Consider the following 25,249-nt stretch of genomic DNA (forward strand, 5'->3'; position numbering starts at 1 on the left):
CCTCACCGCGCAGCACCATGGCCGACCCGCCCCTCGCGCCCGGCGTGAGCGCCCAGAAGCACTGTGGGAGCCGTAGGCGCTGAGCGAGCAGCCGCCATCTTCGTGTCTCACCTCAGCCTGGTGAGCTGCCCCATGGCTTCGCTCTCACAGCGCCCTGAGAAGCGTCGAAGGGTACGTTAGACTAATTACTGATAGCTACAATAATTGTTTCCGCGCTGGCAAGCGGCTAATTGGTGTGCTTAGAAAAGCAGGCTTGCAGAACATTATTGCCCCCAAAGCTTTATCTCCTCCTCAGCAAAAGAGCGAGCAATATTGACAACAACAGCGTGCTCAGTCCAAAAAAAATCACCTTAGAATAGTAATAAATATCCAGTCAGGCTTCATTCTGGTGTAACAAAACCCTGCTGTCATTAGCATTAAGTAAAACAAGTACTATTACTTTCACACTGGCCATAAGCACAGTTGGGAACGCACCTCAGTGATTTTAATGAGGATAAAAACCTCATGAAACATGAGGGGATTTGGGCTTTTAAAACTATTTCCATCAGTTAATGGTTTGCAGAAAGCTACTAAATGCAAGCTGTAACACTCATTTTCTTCCTTCTGTCCAGTTCTGGAGCAGAAGCGTTATCTCTTGGTGTTTCCAGAGTGATGCTGGATACGTTTATTAGCCATAAAAGTTTGCTTTGGGAGTGTAGCATTAGCAGTTGTCCATCATCCTTCAGTGTGGGTTGGGCTTTGGCAGCACTGCGTGAACATTAATAAATCTAGATTTGTTTTTTCTTTGGTCTGGGCCAAGGCTAGCTTAGGTACTTGACAGCTTTTCCTGCCCTGCTTTTGCCAAAGGCAATATAACCACTGAAACTGGGGCTCATCTCTAAATCTGTAGAGATCATGAAACCCAAACAGTTGCTTTCCAACACATGTAAAAGGGCCAATAGGTTTTCTATAAAGCAAATAGAATACGATTCCCAAGGCAGATTAGCGCTACTTGCTGGAGATGGGGCAGGGCCCATCTTTCCTTTCTGAGCTCGAAAGCTTCCCAAGCATGGTCTTCCCATTGCACCATGCTCCCACAGAGCTGGCTTTGTGGTTAGGTACATAAGCAAGTGCCATCTGTGCCAACCTCCTACTCCTCCTCCCTATCTGACAAATCCAGTCATTGCCGTGACTACAGAAGGCTAAATTGCATGGTTTTATTATGATTTCAGTCCTGAATACCTTGAAGGAACAACAGTTAAGTGCAAAGCAGCATTGAATCAACATCTCAAACAGATCTCACTCCTCTCAGATGACTTTGTTTATCCACCTCATTCTATTCCCTGCAGTCTAACTCTGCAGAAAGCACAGGAAAAACGGTGTGGAGATACAATTAGTAAACTTGATCTTAAAACTTGTGCACAATTCAATGTTGCTTTTGGAAAGAAGCCCAAGCATGTCAGTAAAAACAAGCAGCAGCGAGGCCTTAATGCAAGCACAGTTGTATTAAACCTCCATAGAGAAGTTACAAATTGGGCTCACAATCCAAGAAGTTGATATTTATGTACATATAATGAAGAATTGTCAGGGAATTTTGTTTGAACACTATTACTCTTATTGCTCCAGAATTATTTTTTGTCATATTCCACAGTGAAATGTCAGTATGAAACTTAAATAGGTTAAGCATCCTCTGGTAGTAAATTACATTATTTTACTGGGTGAAGATTTGGGTTAGTCAGTTACTATTACAGAGTGATTAGATTGCTCAGGAGGCTTTGAAACAAATGTAACTAATGAATTAACCTCATTCACAGTGTGCAAAATCTATTCTAGGATCATTGCCAACTAGTTCAAACAATACCAATTATGGGGTAGCAACAACAAGCATTTGGCAAAGCAGTAGCTCATTCCTCAGCATTCCTGTCATAACGGGGAAAATGCTACTCTATACTAAACCTGCTTGGAAAGAAATAAAGATGGGATGGCAAATGTAAGCTGCATTAAACGACTTCTTCAGATAAGAAAGATGTTTATAAGAGCTAAGTTCTACCCGTGCTATCTAAAGCATAAACAGCTTCATTTTAGCAAAGACTTAAATCACATGTAAAAAACTTGTTCAATTGCAATTTACGTAACCAGTGCTACTGGTACCTTTGAGTCAGGGCTCCATTAATGTCTTGGGTTTTATACTAGGATGGCTTCAGTGACAGCCTCACATCCCAGGTCCAGGATACTCAGCACTCTGTTGAGCTCTCATCACTTTATTGAGCTCTTATCGTGGCTAAATATGATTACTCTGGAAGCATCTGAGTTTGTTCCTGTTGTCACATTTGCTGACAGACAATCAATATTTGATTCACCACATAATTCCATGTTGTGCTCAGATCGCACTTCAGAGGTGTGTATGCTGACAGGGCTTTACATGTAAGGGAAAATTGTAGGCTCAGCTGTTACCTTTGAACTTTCAACACATTACTGACTTCATGCAGAAAAAAAAACATGGGGGAGGTCACTCTGGATAGATTAGGAATAATCTATTAGAAAGTTTACCTTAGTTTTGAATAGCATGCACATGCATAAGGCTGTAACATCATGTGATAAGGTATTTCTGGCTATCTATCCCTGTGCTCCAATACCTTTCCAGAAAAGAAGATAGACTGTGAAGACTCCTTTGCTTTCTGCTGCCACAAGTATTTATTTTGGTCTGAGGACATGAGAGAAATCAGAACCACGTGCTCTCTTGCCAGTGAAGATCACATGCTACTTATCCCACAGAGCAAGATCCTGTGAAAGTGGCTAACCCAGTACTGCTTAACACGGAGCCCAGGTGACAGATTGCACATTCTAGGTACTTTAGATACTGACTTGAAACACACAGCTGCAGAACACAGCTATGCCTCTTAGCATTTGGCATATTCTTTCTGCCCTAGATACTCGTGTGCACTACTTATCAATATTAATAGCAGAAAAACAGCCAGCAGTGAACTGAAATTATCAGGCACTTGGCTGTAGCTGTACAACAGGCTGCCTGGCCGAGTAGAAGAGCACAGTGTCAGGCAACCCCAAGTTCCATAGGAAACCATGGTAGGTGAATAAAAACATCCACTTTGGTGCTTGTGCTCTCAGGGTGGCTGACTCTGAGCAGCAACATCTGGTGTATACCCTGCTGCTTGTCACAGATGGGTGTGAGCCTGTATCTTAGGCAGTAGTTTATAGAATGACTTTGGTTGGAAGGGACCTTAAAGCTCACCCAGTTCCAACCTCCTGCCATGGGCTGGTTGCCCCCCACCAGATCAGGTTGCTCAGATTCCCATCCATCATGGCCTTGAACACCTCCAGGGATGGGGCACCCACAGCTCTGGGCAGCAGTGCCAGGGCCTCGCCACCCTCTGAGTTAAGAATTTCTTCCTAACACCTAACCTAAATTTCCCCTCTTTTAGTTTAAAGCAGTTCCCCTTTTCCTATCACTATTGGTCAGCCCTCCTGCCTATAAGCTCTCTTCAAGCACTAGAATATTGCAATGAGGTCCCCCTGGAGCCTTCTCTTCTACAAGTTCAAAAAAAGCCCATATTCCTCAGCCCTTTAGTTCTTTTGATAGTATTTATTCACAGTATCACATCTTGTGCAGGTTGGAAGGGACCTTAGAGATCATCGAGTCCAACCCCTGGGATTCGAGCCTCCTGTGTAGCAGAGCAGCATATTCCTGCATGTATTTGACATCAGAATAACTTGCAATAGTGTTTATTTAGAACTTGCCCTTCAAAATCTACCCTGGTACAGTAATCTCAGTCTTTTAGCTTTCCAGTGTGAGAAACCCCTTCATGGTATGACCTATGCTCTATAAATGGTACTTCATTCCCAGTACTGAACTGGGGATCAGAATCATAAAGCGGTCCCTACGAGACCATCAGCTGTGATCCAGGATGCGGATGCCACAAAAACTGATGGGATTTACTGTGTTCCTGTCTATGTTCTCTGAGCTAATTACTGGCTCACATTTTGGCTGTGAAAGAGTGTCTTAGCAGAGACAAGCTTCCCGTGGCTTGTTTGCATCTGTGCAAAGATGCTGGGAAGAATTCCCTGAGAGGGGGCTGGTATTTACTGCTTGTGTGCATCACCTTATGTGCCCCCTTTCCAGTACCTGTATTTTTCTCATAAAGACATAATAAAAATCCTGTGGGCTATTTGTCTAGAGATAAGGAAGAACCATTGGCACATTTTCATCATCACATTTTGCTTATGGTTTGAGCAGGTTTGTCTGACCTAGTTCTCTTCGTACACTGGGCTTAACAGCGGAGTCCTGGAAATGTTCCCAGCTGCTAAAGTCAAGCTATTCCTTCAGCAGTAATTAATTGCAGTTCAAAAGTCCTTCACCAGCCACGTATCATAACATTAACATAAAAAACACGTTCTCTGTGATTCTAAGCTTTGAGTGAGCTTCTTATGGTGACAGGACTTATATTCACTGTCACAATGGCACCGTGGGACCCTGCTTGTCTGTTTCTTGCCACTAAGTACACAGTGAACTGGAAAATCTGTTTCCTGTGTACCCATTACAGAACTGTTATCACAGGATAGAAGGAAGCCTCACATTGGCTTTCATCAGCTGGGCATGGTTTTTCATACCAGTGGAACTTACCATCATTTGCAGCATAAGTATTTGGGAAATATATATATATATATATAATGAATTAAAACACGATATGCAAGGACAGTTTGAATACCACGACACTCCTTCAGAGTGCTTAGCAATTACTACAGACAAGGAGGTTCATCAGTACTAAACACCGAGCAAAGAGGCAAACTTTGCTTGGAACTAAGGGAGACTTTCCTAGACCTGAACTGCATCAGCTGCCCGTGGTTCCAGCTTACTGACAGCCATACAGCCAACAGCACAAGCAGGCACAGTACTCAGACTTTCCCTTCATCGTTTACATCCCTTTCTTTGAAGCAAACAGCTTAATCTCCTTCATGTCCAGGCTTAGCCTCTCAGAAGCCAAATTATTTCTTTCTTGATCATTTGCTTGAGTACAATCAAAGCAGTAAGCTACAGAATGATTTTTTAGAGTCAGACTGCATCTTGTGAGGTTGTACTGTATGGTTTGGGATCTTTTTCATCATCTATGTGAGTGACTTTTCTTTCTGCATGTGACTATCAGTCTTTTTGTGAAAACTTTGGTGCTGCTAAGAATCTATGATAAGCTTTTTTTGTTTCTTTATGAGCAGAATGCGCCTAGAGGGCAACTTTCTTGATCCTATTCCTACCTACTCTGGTTTTATCCCTATATTTTTTCTAGGCCATGCTTCCCTGCTTTCTTTCTTTACACTTTTCTGTGCTTGGCTAGCAGGTTCTTATTCTGCTATGGTGTTTTCCTGCCTTATCCCCCTGATCTTTTTATTCTGGGGGATGGGGAGCTCTCGTGCTTTCAGAAAGGTATCCTTGGAGGGTTGCTGCCTCTGTTCAATTCCTTTTTGAGGACAGTTTCCTGGGGATCTTACTTGTTATTTCTTTAAACAGTCTGAAGTTCAGGGTCCTGACAATATTCTTTGCTGGTTCCTTGAGATTACAAATTCAACCAAAGTGCTGCTGCAGCCTCAGCTGTTTCCAATCTTAATGTCTTCTATGATCTTTTCCACAGTAGTAAGAACCAGGTCCAGTGAAGCTTCAGTCTGGTGGGTCTGTTGAATACCTGAACCAAGAAGTTGTCATAAATGGATTCAAGGAATCTCCTGGACTACTTGCAGATTGTTTTTTTGCTTTTCCAGGAGCTATACAGGTGGTTGGAACCCCCCCCCCCCACTGGGATGAGAGCCTGGTTGTGACTCTTCTTGCAACTGAGGCTCATCAACAGGATTCCTTGATCAGGTGGGTTGTAGTAGATCCAGGCTGCCAGATGTCCTTTATTGGTTCAGTCCCCAGTTTTAACCTGAGCCTTTTATGACTGTTTTTTAGAGGCAGCTCCTTGTGGTCTACCCAACTCCTAACATAGAGGGCAACTTTCTCACCCCTCTTTCCTTGCCTATCTTTTCTAAATAGCTCCTAGCCTTCAATCATAGTGTTCCAGTTATGTGAATCATCCCACTGTGTTTCTGTGATAACAGTAAGATCATAGTTTTCCAAGCACACCACAGTTTCCAATTTCTTCTGCTTACTTCCCATGCTGTGTTCATTGGTGTAGAGGCACTTCAGTTGGGCTTCAGCCTCACTATCTTCTTGGAAGAGCCTTCACAAAAACCTTTAGGACAAATCTGAAGCTTTCCTAAAGCAACAGCGTTCTCTGACTCTTCTCTGTTCAACAGCAGTATGTCCCCTTCCCCCCCAGATCTACTTTAGAACCCTTGTTGTGAGCCCTGCCCACTTGCTTTCCAGTATATTCTTACTCCTCCTGGTCAGCTGTGTCCCATCCTGTCTCAGCCTTCCTGGTTCCCACATGATGTAAAATCTTTTTTGATATTTCTTTAAAAATTTCCTAGTTGCATCTTATCCTAACTTTCTAAGCTTTATCTTGTCTGTGGTTTTAATTTGTGCTACTACTTTGAAATGAAAGATCAAATGTAGACTCAGGTGTCCTTGAACTCAACTGACTTTAGGAAACTACTGACATCATGGGGTTGTATTTTGCAGGTGAGGGACTTGGGAGCAGACATGTCTATGCCTTTTGCCCTTACTTCAAAGTAGAATGAATGCATCAGGCTTCTATTGGCTCAGATCTTAAGGGCTTCTGGCAGTAGTTCTGAGAACAGTGGATGGGATGAATTAAGACAAAAATACGTTGTGGATTGTTACTTTTTTTCAGCCATCTCAACTGTTACAGATAGCCCAAGGACAGTGATGTGATGATATCAGTTGAATTCTGATGACCTGCATAGGGAATGTCTGAAGCTATCACTGCAGGCTCCTCAAAGCTCCTTGAATTAGAAAGGCCTAATGAAGCCTAGGGGGCTCACTGTACTGCACATACACAAGGTTTTGAGTTTCTGTTCCAGGAGTATGGTTGCTCACCAAAAACCTCTACAAGATGTCAAAGTCTGCCATGGTGAAGGAAAATGAAGAGCACATCATCAGTGAAGATTACAAATGCACAGTCTTCTGGATTCTTTGTCTAAATCAGCTGTTCCTGCAAGAGTATCATCTGTAGGTTTGTTGCTGGGATTTGTCATCTGTTACAGAACTCATGGCAGCACAGTCTTTTTTGGGTGCCTAATCTTAAAGCATAATGAACCAACTCTGCATCTTAAGTCTTTTGGAAAGGGACTGAAAAGTCCCTTCCAACCCCTTCAGTTCTGCAAAACATGAAAATGGGGAAATAGCTGGGGGAGACAGAACAGGGCAAAGCAACTTCAAAACTGCAGCATTGTGAAGAAATAAAGAGAACTAGGGAACCACTTCCCAGAAAGGAAATCCCTCTTCTGAGGCAGTCAGGTCATTTATAGGAGTGTGTCATCTTAGAGTGACTTGAAGCTTCCCCTGTCAGAGTAACCAAAACTAAGATCAAGTAGTGTTCCTGGTTCCTCTAAACAGCCTGCTTAGAAACCTTTCAAAGGTGTTTTTTCATTGTGTTACAATAGGGGAATCCCTACTGCCTCTGACCTCATAAGCAAATTAAAATTAACTTGTTAGCGTGGTATTGATTGGGATCTGGAGCAGCTAATTGCTGTAACTGGTAACATAGGGCTTTCTGTAACTGCTTTTTGGATGGGACTCTTCCAGGTCTGGAGAGATCTTCAGAATTTGATCCAGAATTCTGGTTCTGTGTTTAGATGTTTCTGGGAATCGCTCACAAAACAAAGTGACAGCTGTGTAATACATGGATCTGTTGTGGCTCTGTAAGGAAGAAAGTTTGGCCCATAAAAAAAAAAAAATTGTGGTAGTGTTCTGGTGGATCTGAACCTTCAACTGCAATGAATGTGTTATGGATCACCTGGCACAAGTGTGCTGGGAAAGAAGTCTGAGCTGTCCCGGTCCCTTGCACAGAGCTCTGGGTGATGTTTACCTCTGGAGGACAAGTTGGCTTCTGTTGCTGGACATCTCAGTGGCAGTAAGCAAATGGCTCTTGTTCCTCGTGTTGAAACAATACTGAAATGCTTATGAAGTGTTTTAAAGTACATCTGACTTAATGCTGTACAATGTAGTTTGCAGGTGTAGTTTTAATAGCACCTATCATATCTGGTCTGTATTGAAACGTGTGGTATGGGTACGGGCAATATAAAGCATGAAACAAAGTGGAGTGTTCTTCAAGGGGGAATGCCAACAGGCTTGGTCCCAGCTTCCATTTGTCTACTAAAACAATTGTCTGGAAATAGTTAATCAAATGCTTTTTGAAGGTGTACAAAGGGCTCAACATTCAAACTATGGCACTTGGGTGTTGTAAATCAATGTAATGTAAAAGAATGAACTGTAAACCAGCCAGAAGTGCTATAAGCTGCTCTCAGCTGCCTCATAGTATGTGTGTAATAGCAATAGAGACATGGCATTGTTGCAAAGAAAGTCACCCCAGCACTGATCAAAACACAGCTGGTAACAAGAACAATGTAAGGAAAAGATGAAATACTGCATATGTATGCTGCAGAATACCATCCACATCACCTGTTCACCCTGAAGTGAATTCTGCTGGTAGGGGTTACTGGCCTTGACTGATTGTGTGGGGTTTTCAGTGACTAAAGTTAAGGCTGATGTTAAAGTAGAGATCAACTCCTAGTCTTGCTTTTATCCATGATCTTTAGCAAAACTGAGTTTGTCAGATACCTGAGACTGCAGATTAATCAACTGTGCAATTGTAATGAGCTGACATAATGCACGTGATAGCAGAGCAGCTTTTTTGTCTTGACACACCAGGAGTTTGACTTTATCTCCAGTTTGAAGTAAGGGATGTCAGCTGTCACTGTGTGCTTCAGCATGATCAGTCCTGGTCCAAGCTTTACTGGGACATCCAGTCAGTGGGCTGCCTTCTGTAGAGTTCTTGGCAGCGATATCCACTTCAGCATTTGTTTCTTTGGAATAAAGAGTATAAGTGTGTTAAAAGGTGATGGGGTCACTTCTAGAGGAGCTGATGAGCTCCTCCAAGAGAATGTTTAGGCCTTGATGGCACTGGTTGATACTGAAAGCATTCCAGGGCCTTCACGCACGTCCCAAGCTCAGCTGGTGTAGTGCTGACCACAGAGCTGATGACTTTGTCCCCACTGTATCGATAGTCATGTTGTATTGCAGAGGTTATTCCACTTTACAAATCTGGCTTGATGTTCTTCCCCGTTAAAGATCGCAGTATGGTTACTTTCTGCCCTTACTCTTAATTTTCATGTGCAATGAGCTCTCTTCAGATGACTTAGCATTCTGAATTGAGCTTATGGTTAGTTCTATGGAAACACCAGCTCTCTGGCAACCAAGCAAAAAAGGAATTGAATAGAGCATCATACTGCTTTGCATAAATCATTGTGCATGTGCCTTTGAGTACTTCATCTTAAGACAGGAAGAGAAGTTGCTCAATGAATGAAGCTGTTAATCTACTTCAATATGAGTTTTTGGTTTTTTTAAGTTGGGACTTATGTAAGATACTAAATACAGCAAACCATATCTAAGCCGAAACTGGATGTGACTGGGGTAGTCATGATGTAATTCCTGTGTTCTTCCCTAGGCAACTGCTTTTGACATCAATGACATTGTATGTTTGAAACAGTGACATTTCCTGTGGCCTGGCAGGGGGTGGGCAACAATGCAATGATATAGTCTTGAGGGCACATCTAAGGGTTAAAAACAATAACTCTTGGTGCTGGTATTAGGTTGGGTATTGGCTAAATTGGGTTGGCTAAGTCATGCCTATTTAAAACCTAGCAAGATGCATCTTGCCATCACTAGTTAAGAAGGCATGCACATTTTCTGCAGACGGGCTTGGGAGAAGAAGGAGGTGGCACTGTAGCCATGTGCAAAGAGAAATATGCACTGTACAAAAACCCATATACTTAGTAATGCCCTGATAAACTCATCCAGGCTGATTAAGCATACAGAAACATTTGACTGACCTTGTCTGCTGGAAGGGTGAATGGATAGAATAAAGCAGATTTAAGACTCTGAGCTGAACGTATTTAATACATTGGATTGGAAGTCAGTATCAGTCATCCTTTCCATTTGCTGGATGACTCAGTCTCTGTAGAGAAATATCTGTCCCTCTGAGGGTTCCAGGAGATGCAATGCTTCTTTTTACTTGAATCCACTAAAAGCCCCTTTCCAAAGGGATGCCTATTTCTGTCAGTCTCTGAATGTGATTTAGTGCAAGTAATGTGGTTTGGGTCCTCCAGAGCAAGGATTTCTCCTGTATGTTATGGCCAGTAGCTGATGGCATTCTTTAATGCGCTGTGGGTTGCTGCAGCTCGAGATCATAGCTGTCTGGGTTCTGCATCCCAATCATACAGTTGCTGTCTATAAGGTATATTAGCCTGCTCCTTAGCTAAATGACAGTGCCCTGAATGTTGAAAGTGACATGCAGCTTTTGTGCTCAATCAAACATTGCATCTGATCGAATGAGACTGCCTGAGAAAGGTAGAGGGCTCAGTGCAGGCTTAGTGCTGTCCAGGTAAGAATAAACTGAGGAGCAACAGTAATCAGCTCTCACTGAGAGCACACCTCAGTTTAATAACCTGCTTCTGAGAAAGGTCCCTGAGGAAACAGTAAGTTGTGGGTGCAGATCTCTGTAGGAGTTTAATTAGGTGCTGTCCTTCAGGGAAGCATAGTTGCTTTTTTCTTTAAGAATTGGGCTTCTGCTTCCTAATTACCTTGCTCTTCTTGTCTGGGACTGCTAAAGTTGTTCTAAACTAAGTAAATGAATGCAGTAGAGAGATGTTCATAAATGCAATCAGCATTACTTGGACAAAAAGCGTGATATCTAATAGCACAGGTTCACGAGAGACTGACTAGAATGTAAGAGTGGTACAAACTGTTTTTAGAAGATGGCCTAGAAATTAAGTCACCTTTACCCTGTAAGGCTAGATAGGTCCTCCATGTTTCAGCTGGAGCTTCCAGTGACTTCTAAATGAGCAGAGCATCAAATGAGCAGCAGCCTAGTCAGTAATTAATAGATCTAGTTGCATGTCCCTGCCACCTCGCTTTCTCAGATGTGCAGACCAGATTGAGCCACTGAGCCCTTAATGCAGCTCCTAAGTAGCTTTAACTGTACTGCAGGGATGTTGAAGGCTTCACTGTGCTAGCATTTGTGGAAGCTGAGCGCTCAAAGTAGTGTGATAATGCAGAAGTTAAAATTTATCCAGCACCCAAGACATTATTAGCTGGCAAAGGAAGGCAAAATAGAAGAAGGACGACCAGAAGGGATTACTGTATGTAAATAGCTTATCTTATTTGTTTTGTTTCCAGCTGTCTAGACAGCTAGACAAATGCTGGGGTATTCTCAAGGCACTGACTGCGAGATGTTCTAACTCATCTTTCAGCCTGGGTGTGATCTTTGTGGACTGCCTTGTAGTTAAGGGTTCTGCATCCAACACACTTGAAGGTTTTACAAGGTTGTGTCATTTGATACAAGTTGAATATGTCCAAGATCATAACGAGCTGGGTATGTTTCTAAAGTGATGCACGGCATAGAAAGGTAACTGAAGTTTCCAAAATAAAAGCACGGTGAATTGGATGCATCTGTTTGAATGGCAGCTCTAAGTACAGATTCTACTTCTACTAATATAAATATTCTTGGATTTAAAACTTGGAAACAGAACAGAAGGAGAGTTCAGAAGAAGATGTAATACTCATCATTAAGGTACACACATACTGCATTTGGGGTGACAGCAGGAACATGAGCATGTTATCATAGCTGTGCAACTGTCTTGCTCTTTTCCCTCCCAGTTCCACTGCTCGTGTCAGTTTTCTCCAATCTGGTGCATGAAGTGTTTTGTAGGTGTGAGACCAAACACCAGACTTCACCAATATGTTTTGCCATGCCTTCTGTCTATTGCTTTGATGCCCTGCTTACAGCTAGCTAAGGCAACAATCCTATTTAGGTCTTAGTTTCTGCCCCTGACAGACTCTGCCAGTATTAGCATAAATGATGACTGAAGGCAGAGTTGGTGTAAGTTGGCTTGTTGAAGCATCCAATTGGAAGATGGCACCAGATGCTGCGTGCTGTAAATAAGTAGATCAGATTCCATGCTCAACTATAAAATATTCTAGTAAAAGCACTCCTATCCTTACACAAAAAGAGAACTAACACTTGAGTGTTAAGTAACCTTAAACACAACTTTTGTTATTGCTGTAGTGCAATACAGGCACAGGAATGCAGCAGCCTGACTTAAATGAAATGACATGCTGAGCTGAAAAGCTTGTTGTGTCATCCGTTCTGTATATGTTTCACTGAAACTTTCTATTTCCTTGCATGGGTTCCACATTAAGGATCTTCCATGTGAGATGCCAGCTGATCTCGCTTGTGGGTGTTAACATGTTATTACTCAATATTCAGCCATGCCTTCCTTCAGCCTCTGCCCCCATCACTTGCTTCCACTATTTTCAGTGAGCCTAACTTGCACTTTACCTAGAAAGTATTTTCCTGCTGTATTCCCTTAACTGTTAATAATAGCTGTGTTCTGGAAGGGCTGGCTTGTAGTAGAGCTGTGTGCTTTTGGCAGAGGGAATTTTCTTGCTTGGGGGCACCCAAGAAATTATTTTTTCCATTCATTTTAATAATCATTGAGTAGAGATTGTTCCAAGTAGGAGTCTGCCCTGGCTTACAGGGCTTCACTTACATTAAGCGAAGTGATGTTTATCAGTCAGGAAACAACTTAATCTCCCATAAAGATACTTGATTGAGATGTGAGCAGAGAATCTAATCTCCTGTATAGGAATGCTATGGTGGTAGCATAGCTTAAATCTGGCTGGCAGGCCTGACACATAACCACATCACTAGTTTCCTTTCCTTCTAAGAGGGATTAGTAAGTGAAACTATTAGGGGTGTAGAAAATGCTCCAAACAGTCTGAGAAATGTCTGTGCTTAAAGAACACATCTGTTATCCACATTGGTTGGCCAGTCTGCCCCACTGAAGTTGCCTTTCCTTCAGTGTTTTGGCAGTACCTATTTCTAACATACTTTGCTTGCAGTGGACATGTCAACTTCAGTCTCACTGGATGCTGAAAGTGTGTTTCACAGTTATCAGCTATTTAGTCACAACTTCATTTGGATGCTGTTTTTTACTGCATGAAAAAGATGCTAACAAAATGGACTGAGTTTTGGTGCACTTTTAGCACAAAACTCTTCCTTTTCCAGCTTTCTTTCCCCTGACATCATCTTAGAATCTATGATTCTTCTCGGAATGGAACCATTCCAGCCAACAGCCCTGCCTGTGCCGTCTCTTCAGTGCTCTTGAAATGCTTCTAACTCACTTCCCACAACCATATGGCTGTCAGGAGGATTCAAGCTCTGTGCTCAGTTGGGCTTTCTCTTCCATGGGCAGAAGAGAAGCCGGCCCTCTGCTATTCAGGCCAAAAAGAAACACCTAATGTCAGAGAAAGTGCAGGCTGATTTCTCAGAAATGAACTACCTAAGAGGCTAATTACAGCATATGGAAAACAAAACAAGAAAAGGCTTCAGAAGAAAACTGAAATGGATCTCTGGCAAAAGCAATGAGGCTCATCTTCAATCAATGGTGGAAATTACTGATCAGTAACTGCTGTAACCGGTTCCAATGTATACAGTCGAATGCATCATAGTTCCCTGGGTCTGCTGCTATCAGGTTTCTTACAGCTCCATATCATTTTTAAAGGGCATTATTGCAGTACTGCTCTGAGTACTGATAGCTAAGCTTTAGCTGCTGTAGTGGGGGCTTGAGGCAGAAATGAGTCACTTTACATCTTTAACTCTTCAGGCATGTGTTTGTTAGGTATCCCTCACACTGGGATGGTGTTAAGGAATATTCTTCCTTCTGTCCAGGGTGTCAGTGCAGCAAGAGGCTTCAAAAATATATTGCCAAGTAGGGGTGTCATACGTCCGAGCTGTAATTAGTGGACTGCACAGAATGTTACACCTTAACAAGGCTAGTGTCCATTAGGGTAAGGTAATGCTAATCTAGATGTTATATAATAGGTTTCCCTTAATGCAGGAAGTCAGTGAGTTCTAAGAAGTTCCAGGTGTATCATTTTGCAGTTATCTTTGTTGTTGCCACATAGCTGTGCTGTAAAAGAAGCCATCCAACTCTGGGTTTAGGTTCAAGTGAAACCCGGCTAAGTGCTGGCAGACTGTATAACACGGCAGTGTTCTGCTTTATCTGCATCATTTATATGGACTGGGAGGAATGAGAGAACAGCATGTGTGTGGAGGGTGCCATATGTTACCTATCAGCTGTGGTATTTGCTCACTGCGTATTTACTGATAACACAAGTTATTTACTGGTCAAGCAGTAGCCTTGAGCGTGAGATGATCCTAGATGTCACACCAGAAGCTGGCAGCAAGAAGAGCTGTCTTAACTTTTACCACTGAGCCCAACCTACTGCAATTGGAAGTTTACTGTCTGAGATATCGTATGTAAGATGTGGACTAGAAAAGCCAAAGTAGAGATGGCCCATTGATTTGCACCATTCTTATTAATAAAGGCAGATTTAATCCAAGAAGGTGGGGTGGAACACTTCAGGGTCCCCCTTGGAGGAAATAGAACAACTCAGCTTCCCTAGGCCATTTTTCTCTTTCATATTATCTCACATCAAGAAGCTCTCTGCTAATTATAGGTTGAATTCACTCTTTGCTAATTAACATGGGTTCCTGCATTGCAAGATAACAACAAAAACTTTTCCTTTATGGCTCCTGGCTCTTGGCTATTTGCTTTTTGAACCATACCAACTCCACAACACCAATGTCAACTGTAATATCAGTTGGGAACTGAATCACAATTAGGATTCAGATGCAAATGAATGTGTTATTGGACCTTAAATTTAAGAATAACCAAACAACACTGGTTAGATTGAAGAAGAAATTCTCTCTGAACACCCACAGCATTTTGTGTTGGCTCCATTAGGAAATTTGACTTCAGATAATAATATTTAACATGAAGGAGCAGCATGATAGATGATTTTCAGGTTTGAAATAGCAGTTCTGCTCTTCAGCTGCTCTTGGAGTTCCTTGCTAGCTTTTCTCTTGAGTCTTAATTAAAAGGAATTATCTAGTCCATCTTCATAGGAAAATAAAGGAATGCTAGAAACATGTTTGCTTAGATTTGATTGATTGTTACTTAAAAGGCTGCAGTATTCAGGTATGACACATATTTAAAACAAATTGTGATAAGAAATCAGTAGTGTTTATGATAACTCATGATTCTTGGCTTTGGAACCTTGTGGAGCTGAGCTGGAGCTTCAGTTTATGGGCTTGAGAAGCATATCCACAATAAGTAGTTCAGTGTAGTCGGTCAGTGCAAAGAAATTCCTCTGCCCACTCCTTCCTGTTGCCTTCTGGATGGGAGATGATCCCTGTGAGCCCGTGGGATGTTGCTCTTAGCTCCTCCTGACAATGCTTTTTCCAACTGCCCTTATGCTGTTCTGTGATACATGCAGCTGGTCGTGTAGATACATGAGGCATGCAGCTCATAACCTGGTGTGTCCATGTGCTGGACCAGAACTGCCTCTGCAAACATATTGTACTAGTGTGGGTGAAGTAATTGGACACCTCGGGCTGGTTCTCAGTCCCAGCTGTGATGTTCTCAGGATACTTTCCTGCTCTCCTGCTGTGGCTGGGCAGATTGGAAACTTAATATGTCGATATCTGGCCAATCTGTTCTGCGACATTCATGTGCACGAGGAGTTCGAACCTTATTTGGCCTCAGAGTGTGAGCAAAAAAGACTTTGTCCATCAGACTTGGAATTATGAATAATGGTTCAGATGTTCGTGCTTTGAGTTGGTCATATTAGGAAGTCCTCAAGTAGTCAAAGTCTTTGAACAAAAACTGTAGGACTGGCATCTCAGTTGTTTAGTACCGCTGTTAATGCTATACAGATTTCAGAAGTATTTATAACTACCCTTGTAGGTGGATCTGCAGCAAACCACAGCTTAAACATAGATCATTAACAATGAATTTCTGGCAGTTGTTCACGGTGCGTTTATTTTTGTAGCTTCTGATGCAATCACTGAAAAACTAGACTTTTCATGACCTTTCTTTCCCAGGAAACTGCTTAATCAGCTTTAGTAACAAGTCTTTTTTGCTGGTGGGTGGTGTGAAGGTGTTATAGTCTGCTTTTAGTTCTCACTGCTCTAGTCTGGTAGTAATAGGCAATAAATTACATTAATCTCCCTATGCTGAGTCTGTTGCCTTGTGATGGTAATTGGTGAGTGATTTCCCTATTCTTATCTTAATCTATGAGCTTTTTTCGTTCCATTTTCTCCTTATCTTTCTGAGGGCAGGAAGTGAGTGTGGTATGGTGGAGCTTGGTTGCCCATTGGCATTAATGCACCCCATATATAAAAGGTAAAAGAAATCTAACCTTTCTCAGCACTCTGTTACCATCTAAACCTGAGATCAGATACTGCTCTCAAATGCTCTTCTCGTGTTCCATCTGTGTTCAGAAAGACCTTCTTCAAATCTGTTAACTTGTAGCATTCAATTTCCTTCTTCTCTGTGTCAACGGGGCATCTTCATCACTTTTCTATGGTAGTTACGCTCCTTTCACAGTCCAGAATCCAACTTTATATTTACAGAAAGGGGTGAGAAGGTGGTGCTCTTGGTTTGGGTTTCTTGAGCTGAAACTCTGCAACTTGATAGAATGAGAAAGCTGGGCCTCGGGCAGAGCTGTATGATCCTCTTTAATGTCCCAGAGTCCTGGCACACTGTAAATAAGCAGACAACTTGCTTGGGTTGTGCATCCCAAAGTTACTTGGTGTTCTTGGCTATCTGAACAGCACAGCTTGTCCCCACTCGCACTGAATGGTTTCAAACATGCTGTGGATGATGATAGCTCTCTTCAGTTGGCCAGACCCTAAGGTAAAATGTCCAGAGCTTGTTAATCTTTTATCTTAATTATCCTGTGAGACTTATTGTGCAGTTGTTTTCCCGATTCTGTCTGGTCTTCTAAAGGCTCCAAAGCTGTGTGACAAAGGTTATGTCATGGACCAAATGTATTTCTTGGGTCAGTGCCCAGGAAGCCAAGTCTGGCACATCCTGCCCTGTATTTGGATGAAGAAATGGAGAAGTTGTATGAGGAACTGTCTTTTATGTGAGAGACACAGGAATATTCATCCAATATTGATAAAAACTGGCAGATAATATTCTGATTCATCCAGTGTGTGTGAGAAAGGAGAAAATCAAAAGACAAAAGGGTGGCTTGTGCTAGCCTTATTTTCATCATGCAGTCAGTGCTTGAACCGGGCTTCGCATTAACAAACCTGTCAATAAAATATTCTTCAACAGCTCGAGCAGCTCATACTTAATGGAAAAACATGCAATGTTCCATTTGGAAACAACTGCCCTTTGTGTAAGACACATTTCTTCTCTCCCCCTTTTTTTCGAGGAATCTTACTTGAAGAGTAAAAAAAAAAATAGCAGATCTGTTCAGCCATCCTCCATTCATGCTGCTTATCCCCCAAACCGGGATCATAATCCCTTGTTTGGACAATGTAATCAGTTGCACAAATATCAGTTGAGATAGCACGGACAGATTATAGCTTCCAGCAGGATGATGGAAGATGGGTCAGGCTTTAAATACCTCTGCCTTTATGAACTGTTTTTTTTCCTAAGGATAAAGCGAGAGGAATATAAACAAGAATTCTTTAGACAGATGGCCTTTAGTAACCTCTCCACGAGGCTCTGGTTGCTTGTAAATAAGGACTGTTCTGGAGAGCAAGCCCTGACTGAGAGGGTTTCCCAGACCTGGGGGCGGGAGGTCTTGCTGCACAACCTGGGGGAAGCTTTGAACTGTAGCTCACAGCTGACTCTTGAGGCTCTTTAGTGCAATGGTTGTTAATTTGGGTAGATGGAGGGTATTTATAAGAACTGTTAACCCCAGGTTGTTTTATTTCCTTGTTTGACATAACAGGAGGGTCATCCAGCATGGAGTGCAAAGTAACATGTGACAAGCATGTGTTTCTAGTCCACATTCAGGAACAGATCATTGATGGTCACTAAGATCCTTGATGTTCTCTAAAACTCTAGCCTGTTTTCCAGACAGGTTTCTCTCTAGATATGCTTCTTACTTGCAAGTGAGAATAAAACCATTAGATATACCTTTAAAGACTTCACCTGGAGTGTAGATCTTCAGAATATGATGGTTACCATTATTTAAGATTATCAGGTATCCAGAGCTTCCTTCTGCAGCACAGCTGTTTGACTTGGTACTTCATTTTAGGCTTCTGTAATTGCAGGAGACTGTGAAAGAGATCCTGGTCCCATGCAGCTGCTGAGAGCAATGAGCAACTTCAGTGCAGACAGCACTCAGCCATGAAAGCGCCCATGAGCATTGGACAACACCGAGGAGAACAAGAGGAGAAGTGTGAAACTGAAGCAAGTGGGAATGTTACAAGAGGTGGATATGCAATGAGTAGAACAGCACGGGACAACTTGAACGTTCCTTCCTTCCCTCAGAAGAGGCAGGAAAAGGATCAAAAGAAGCAGATGGGTCTGACCTTTCAGTTTCCTGTGAGATGACAGATAAAAGCTGGGGTGGCAAGATGAAGCTATAGCTGTAAGTACAAAATGCTGAAGTAGTTATGACTGCTCTGGGAACTTAGTTGTCAATGCTTGGCTGCAAATGCTTTTAGGATTGTAAACTTTGAAGTGAAGAATATGAGTTGGCAACAGAACTTGCTTCCTAGAGAGTACTTGGCTCTATTGGTACTGTCTGCCTTGCCCCAATGCTTCTCTTGCAGTATTGTTTTGTGTTAACAAAATCAGTGTTCTTGAACATAGATGGTGAGCTGAGTGACTCTAAATGCCAAAGAATGGTACCAGCATGCATGCAGAATTACTCTAGGCTGTGAATAGAGTGCAGGTAGAGGAAATAATGTGGAAAGGAGGGGGTTGGTTAGGATGCAGAGTAATGTGTTAGGGTGGGCAGAGCTCTGGAAACATTTATTCAACCAGCAGCAGATGCGAATGCAAAGCAGGTAGCATGCAAATTGTCAGCTTTGGGTAGGATTGCCATAAACAAATGCCTTGTTGTATCCTCAGATATCTTGCTGGAAAAAAAGGATGTTGTTCTTTGGAACCTAAGGATGAATTCAGTTGTGCCTTGGGTATCTAGCAGCTGTTAAAGCCATTGGCTTTAAGTACTTGTACGACAAGCACTGCAGGTAAAATGAAATGCCATTCTTTGGTCTTACTGATAAGCTCATCCCCTGAGCCTCATACAGTAGGCATTGATGGAATATAGTCAGAGACCAGAAATAAATAACATGAATTGCTTGATTTCACTTGTGCTATCAGACAGCTGCTTCTGTATGATCACTGAGGGCCCTTTGCAGGGCAGGACTTGGAGACAACTACTGCATCGTTAACATATTGGGGTCTGAGATATATACAGCTCTGTATGCTTGCAACTTGCAATTCAGGTGCTTCAATTAGGCAGGAAAACTGCAGTAAGCAACCATTGCTCTATTGGGATGATTGTCACTGGAAAAGAATGAAATGCATAAATGCATGCAATCAGATGATCATTTCTGCAAAGTGCTTCTGTATTTGACAGAAAAACTATAATGAGTAAAGATGCCCATTTTTCCTGCAACTAAAACCAATAAAAACATGGTTTGGCTACATTTAGCTAAGTCTTCAGGAGATAGAATTCTAAACATCTCTTTTTACCTTCAGCGTGTCATAACAAAATTGGGCACATGGGGAAGAGATTATGAGAAATGAATGAGGAAACTTGTCTGGCAAAGAGGTTTTTTTCACCTTTTACCAACACACATGTAAATTGTGTAGGCTGCGTGCCCGGTGTGGGTGGAAGGCTTGGAGATGATTCAGCTAAATGGAATGTAGATGAAGTCCTCTGTAGTGAAATAAGTGGAAACGTTTTGGGCTTTCATTAACTTTATACTATAAAAAGATAATTCAAAAGCTGATTCTAACTCCTGAAATATAGTTCTCAAAAGCCTTATTTGAGATGGATAGAGTTGAGGCTTTTGTTAAACCTTCACGACAAAATATTTGTAAATCCTCTTATCCTTGGTGCCGAGCGTGACTTGAGAAGTGAAATCTTGAGTGTCTGAAAAGCATTGCAATACTGACTTTAATGTGGAAAAGTTGCCAGCAGCTGGAGTTCAGTACTGTATCTGAACCAAAGAGCTACTGGCCTCTGACTTTTAGTAAATTCAGTATTTGGGTAATGATGCTTTAATAACTTCAGGTGAGGCCTAAAGAGCAGAGTGAACAAGATGGATTACTAGAAGTTGAGTATGAGTCGCCTGGGCTGACTTGCTGCCCTTGCCCTTAGCTCTGAACTAGTGAGCAGGAATTCAGCCATGAGGTTTACCCAAGGCAACAGTTGGATATCTGTCAATGCAACAACTAAACCATCCATGTGTTATCAGTGCTGCTTTATTCACAGATGCAAAACACAGCACCAAACAATTCTTATGAAGAAATTATATTCCATCCCAGGCCAAACCAGTGTTAGGCATAATGCTCTACTCTGGTTTTGGCTGTCAACATAATAAAATGTCTTGGGTTCCTATGGGTTGTGCCAATGTAACAAAAAGAATTCAAGCTCGACTAGACGTGATAAGCTCTTGCTCAAGGGATCATCAAGGTGTGTACACAAGAGAATACCTTTAAGTGAGAGATTGTTCTTCACAAACTCCTGCTGTAGGGTAAGCACTGGGAAGCAAACACATCCCTGCATAGGATGTGTTGTTCCAGTGATCCCCATCAGCCAGTACTCATCCAATTCAGCAAAGCAATGTCGGGAAATAGATCTGGGCAGAGCAGATACAGGAATTGAGTATAAATCCTTGATTCTCATTACTGCAATACCCACAGAACAAATTCATAGGTCCTTCAAATGCATTATTTTTCACTGGACCCAGTGGCTGGTTTTTTGGCACTGGAATAATGTCTTATTCTCCCAAACTGCCCCAATGTTTTCTTCCTGTGGATTTCTGAGAGCAGCTGGTTCTGGACGTTAAACAATTGCAGCTTTTGAAACAAGACTGGGTTGGGAGCACCAGTGTCATGAGGCACAGCCGGAAAAGAATTTTTTGCAGCAAAAAAGATCTGTTAATGAATTCTGGGTATTTATAGCTCTGCAAGCTTTCCTGCCGAGTTTATCTCCATGGGAAGTTATTAGCTCAAAAGTGAGCTTAGTCACAAGCTGCTTATAGGGAATATTTCTATTTATAATATTCTTATGTCAGTAGATGATGCTTCTGTGGATATTTACTAGTTGAGGTGGCCAGCGCTGCTCAGGTCAAAATTCATTCCTTTTTACATAACTGTCTTAATGGGTAAAGAGCTACATGGCTATGCCGGGTGGAGAAACACATGCTCTGTGAGGCTGGGATGGAAGCAAAGAGAGATGTTGAAACCCTTTTGCTTGCCCTGTAGCCCTGTATTTACACTGCGGGGGGTTCCCATGGCAAAGGGTGCAGGATAATGGGAAATCTATCAGTGCTGATGTTGTATGTGTTATTTCTCTCATCCATTTACTGCTTTATCTGATCAGTGGTTCGTGGAGCAAATATTCTTTTTGCGATGCGGAACGATTGGGCTGCACATATGTCAGCAGAGGAGAATGGCTCAGAGCATGAACTGATATTTAGTGCTGTTCATGCATGAAATAATTTGTTTCATAATAGTGGCGGAAAGCCTGCTTATGCATCAGAGAGATGCAGCAAGCCTGGTCACGGGGGAAATAAAATACAATTGTGACTGTGTATGTTCATAAATACAAATTCAGGCCCAGATGGATTTGGGTGGGTTTCTGTGCACGCAGAACCTCCCAAATCCTTAGATTGTTTTTTGCAAGCATCTTGCAAAAGCTTGATTCTTCCATCCTAATGCTTCAGTGTCCTGTCTGCTGGCTCCTTTAGGTGTCCTGGTGAGGCTTGATTTAGAGGAAGGCCTTAGATCAGTGATATCCTGCCTTTCTACAGCATCCCCTGAAAAGGGGGATTGGTGCCTCATTGCTACATGCAGTGGCAGACTTGGATACAGGTAGGAGAGACCTGACCCTGAGGATGTGCCTAATAGGTAAGACTGGAACTGTGCATAGATCTCCAGTTACCAAGGAAGAACTATTGTAGTCTGTGTCCCCAAAGCTGTCACAGTTGGCTGCATGTCTGGCTATTTAGCCTCCAACGCACTAAAGCTGTGGAGCCATTTTTCTACTGTTTGTTAAATACCAGATGTAATTTAGAAGGAGGCCTGGTCACAGGAGGCTTGCAGGGCACTGCCAGCTAGCAGTAGAGAAGCAGCCGAGCAGTTCTAGGAACTAAAAGAGGAGAGCAGGAGTGGTATTTGAAATGCTATATTATATGTTGCTTTTGATTTGTTAACCAGTCTGACGGATACACTGCAGCTGCTCAGCTCTGTGCAGGCAAGCAACCACTGTGCTAAGCAAGAAAAGTCAAACCCTGGCAGCAAAGCCTGGCTTCCAGAACAGCAGAGTGTGCTTCGGCTCCGAGTCCTGGACTCTAAACAGTGCAACCCTCAGGAGGAGGACATGCCTCAGGGTTTCAGTACCTGTGTAGGTACTGATGTATGTAGGTAACGTATACTGATGTACTGATGTAGGTAAGGTGCGATGTCACAGCAGGCTCTCCTCCAGTTCAGCTCATGGCAGCCTCTGTCTGCTGTGGTTCAAGTCATTAACTGGGCTCCCTTACCAAAACCTCTAGAATGCCACTCATTTACTGTCACTGGTTAGTATTAACTGCTGCTCAGGACTCTGGAGGGTGTATTTTTCTTCTGTTTCATATGCTAACTGGCATTCTAGGGAGCCCTTCAGGAAGCTGAGGTTAACTCGAGTTCTTTGCTGGTGATGCAGCACAGTGATTCATGTAACCACAGCAGTTCACCTAAAGCTTGCACTGCAGTGCCTGAGGTTTATGGCAGCGTATCTCTCAAAAAGAGATGTGATTCATGAACCTGAGATACCCTGTGCTAACATCTCCCATTTGAATGAGCCCGGCTGAAATGCTTGCAGGAGCCTGCAAACCCTGCTGCCAGATTGCTGAGCTGTAAAGCATCACCGTGATTTATTTTGGTTTTGATGTACACTGGGGGCTATGCGGTTTCTTAAGCCTCTTTGAGGACAGTGATTCAGTCTTATTTCAGCAAGGAGAACTGGAGCTGTAGATGTCTTCATAGCTAAAAAGTCACTGGGAAGCACTGACTGCCATAGATAAGCCCTGCCATAAGCAGACCTTACATGTGGTATCTGTACCGATGAGTCCCTGATGGCAGACAAACCTTGATCTGCTAAGCCATTGCTCTGATGGTCAGCCTGAGAAATAAGGCTTCTAATCCACATTTATCTACTACATATTTCCTTCTTCCAAGACCAGAAGGAAGTTGGTACCACATGAATGGATGCTCCCGTAACTTCTCCATTCCCATACACCAAGTGCTGGGAGATGTCTGTCAATCCACACCAAGCATGCTGTGTCAGTCCTAACAGCTCCAAACAGAACAAGGCAGTGACAAATTTCTAACACTGCCATAAACTGCTTTGGAACTAAGCACGTCAGTGTGTTATGTGGAAAACTACAGTGATGCAAACAGGACGCAGGAGCTGGCAGTATTTCATGGTTCATTATGCTCCTCCCGCATGGAGCTGGCTTTAATTCTAGCTGCACATGCAGTTTTTACCCCCCAGCCTCTCTGGTGTCTCATGTTGATATCAGCAGGAGCCTTCACCAAATACATTTGTCTTTATAGTGATAGGCTTTATAGAATTTGGCTGCATGCCACTGAAGGACCTCGCGGTTTCAGAGGAGTTCAAGTGGTTCCTCTGTATAATTACTTCTCTGAGGAGATTAAGGAAAGCTTCAATCTGGCAGCATGAATGCCTCGTGCTCAAGGAGCGGTGCGTCTTTCTTACCCAATCTGACAGAAGAAAATTAAGGCTCGTTCCAGTTTCAGTGGAAACCAGAATGCTGCTAAATATAAATCCAAACTTGAGCTGTCTTCTGCAGAGGAGAAGCATCTCAGTGTCAGCTTGAGATAACTACTGTTATTTGCCCTGTTTAACCCCAAGCTGAATTGGGCTGGACTGCATCAACCTGCAGGAGGACTGCAACTTGTTTATTCCCTCTGAAGAGGAAGCTCTGAAATATCCCCTTGCTGAATCACGCTGAAGATGTGTGTGGAGGAGCCCCGGGGCAGGCAGCATTGGACAACTCATAGCTCTGTTTTCCAGTGGAAATGTAAGCTTAAAGTGAAAGTGGTTATCTGCAATCCATCCAATCCGTGGAAGATTTGAGGATGCTTTAATTAGTGCATGCTGCTACTTATCAACAGAGGGATGTCGGTACAGCTAAAGGGCAACTGCTAAGTTATCACTTGATGTAAAGGAGAAGGCTTGTACTAGAAACTGATGTTTCCTAACTATTACCAGCAACAAATTAAAACTGCTGCTAAATGCCTGAGAAGTTAAGTAACTTATTAGCTTTATGATACTGAATGGTTGATATTAGAGACAATCAGATGCATCCAGAAACAGGCAGTAGTATCAAACTTGTCCAAATTTATCAAAAAGGAAAAAGTATTCTTCTGTATAATTCCACTATTCTTGTGCTTTTTGCCTCTTTTTATTTGCTTGGAACTGGAAATTTAATTAGGGGATTGTCTTTTTTTTTTTTCCTCTTTAGGAGTTGTAGAGCTTTTAATTGCTTCAGAAGAAAAATAGTCTGCACTGACACACAGAACTGCCAGGGTCTGTTCCAAATGTTTGGAGGAAGCGGGGTAATTGTTTGCTTAGCTGACAGCTTGAGGAGTGGAACTGGGCTCTCCAAAAGCCAAAGTAACACTTCAGGTGGTAATGGCAGCCAAATCAAAGCAGGTCTTAACTGTTTGTAGGCTGGAAGAAAACAGTAGTGGAAGGAATAGCAGGATATAGAGGTGGTATTTCAACATGATGCTATATGAACCCCTACGGTGTATGCATTGTCCCTCAAAGGTTAAGTGACTCTATTGCAGTACTTTACTTGAATAATTTCCTTGACAGAAGTGACTATCAATATACCAGTCTTGGAAGTACTGATTTAACTGCAGGACTGTTATCTTGAAGTTCTTAAAGACCTTACCTCCTGTCTCCATGTTCTCTGATCCTTACATAAAGGCATGCTTTCCTGTGAGCCAGCTGAGAACTAAGCCC

The 25,249-nt window shown here is 42.5% G+C and overlaps 1 long non-coding RNA gene across 1 annotated transcript; it reads left to right on the forward strand.

The window, feature by feature from the left end:
* Positions 1–54: 54 nt before the first annotated feature.
* Positions 55–18,368, forward strand: LOC146760148 (uncharacterized). The gene is made up of 2 exons (XR_014948139.1): positions 55–171; positions 18,303–18,368. It is a non-coding gene; the product is annotated as an uncharacterized LOC146760148 (long non-coding RNA).
* The last annotated feature ends 6,881 nt before the right edge of the window (positions 18,369–25,249 follow it).

Source organism: Coturnix japonica, chromosome 7, assembly GCF_054131305.1.
Source record: "Coturnix japonica strain WE chromosome 7, WE-NBRP24, whole genome shotgun sequence".
Lineage (NCBI taxonomy): Eukaryota > Metazoa > Chordata > Aves > Galliformes > Phasianidae > Coturnix > Coturnix japonica.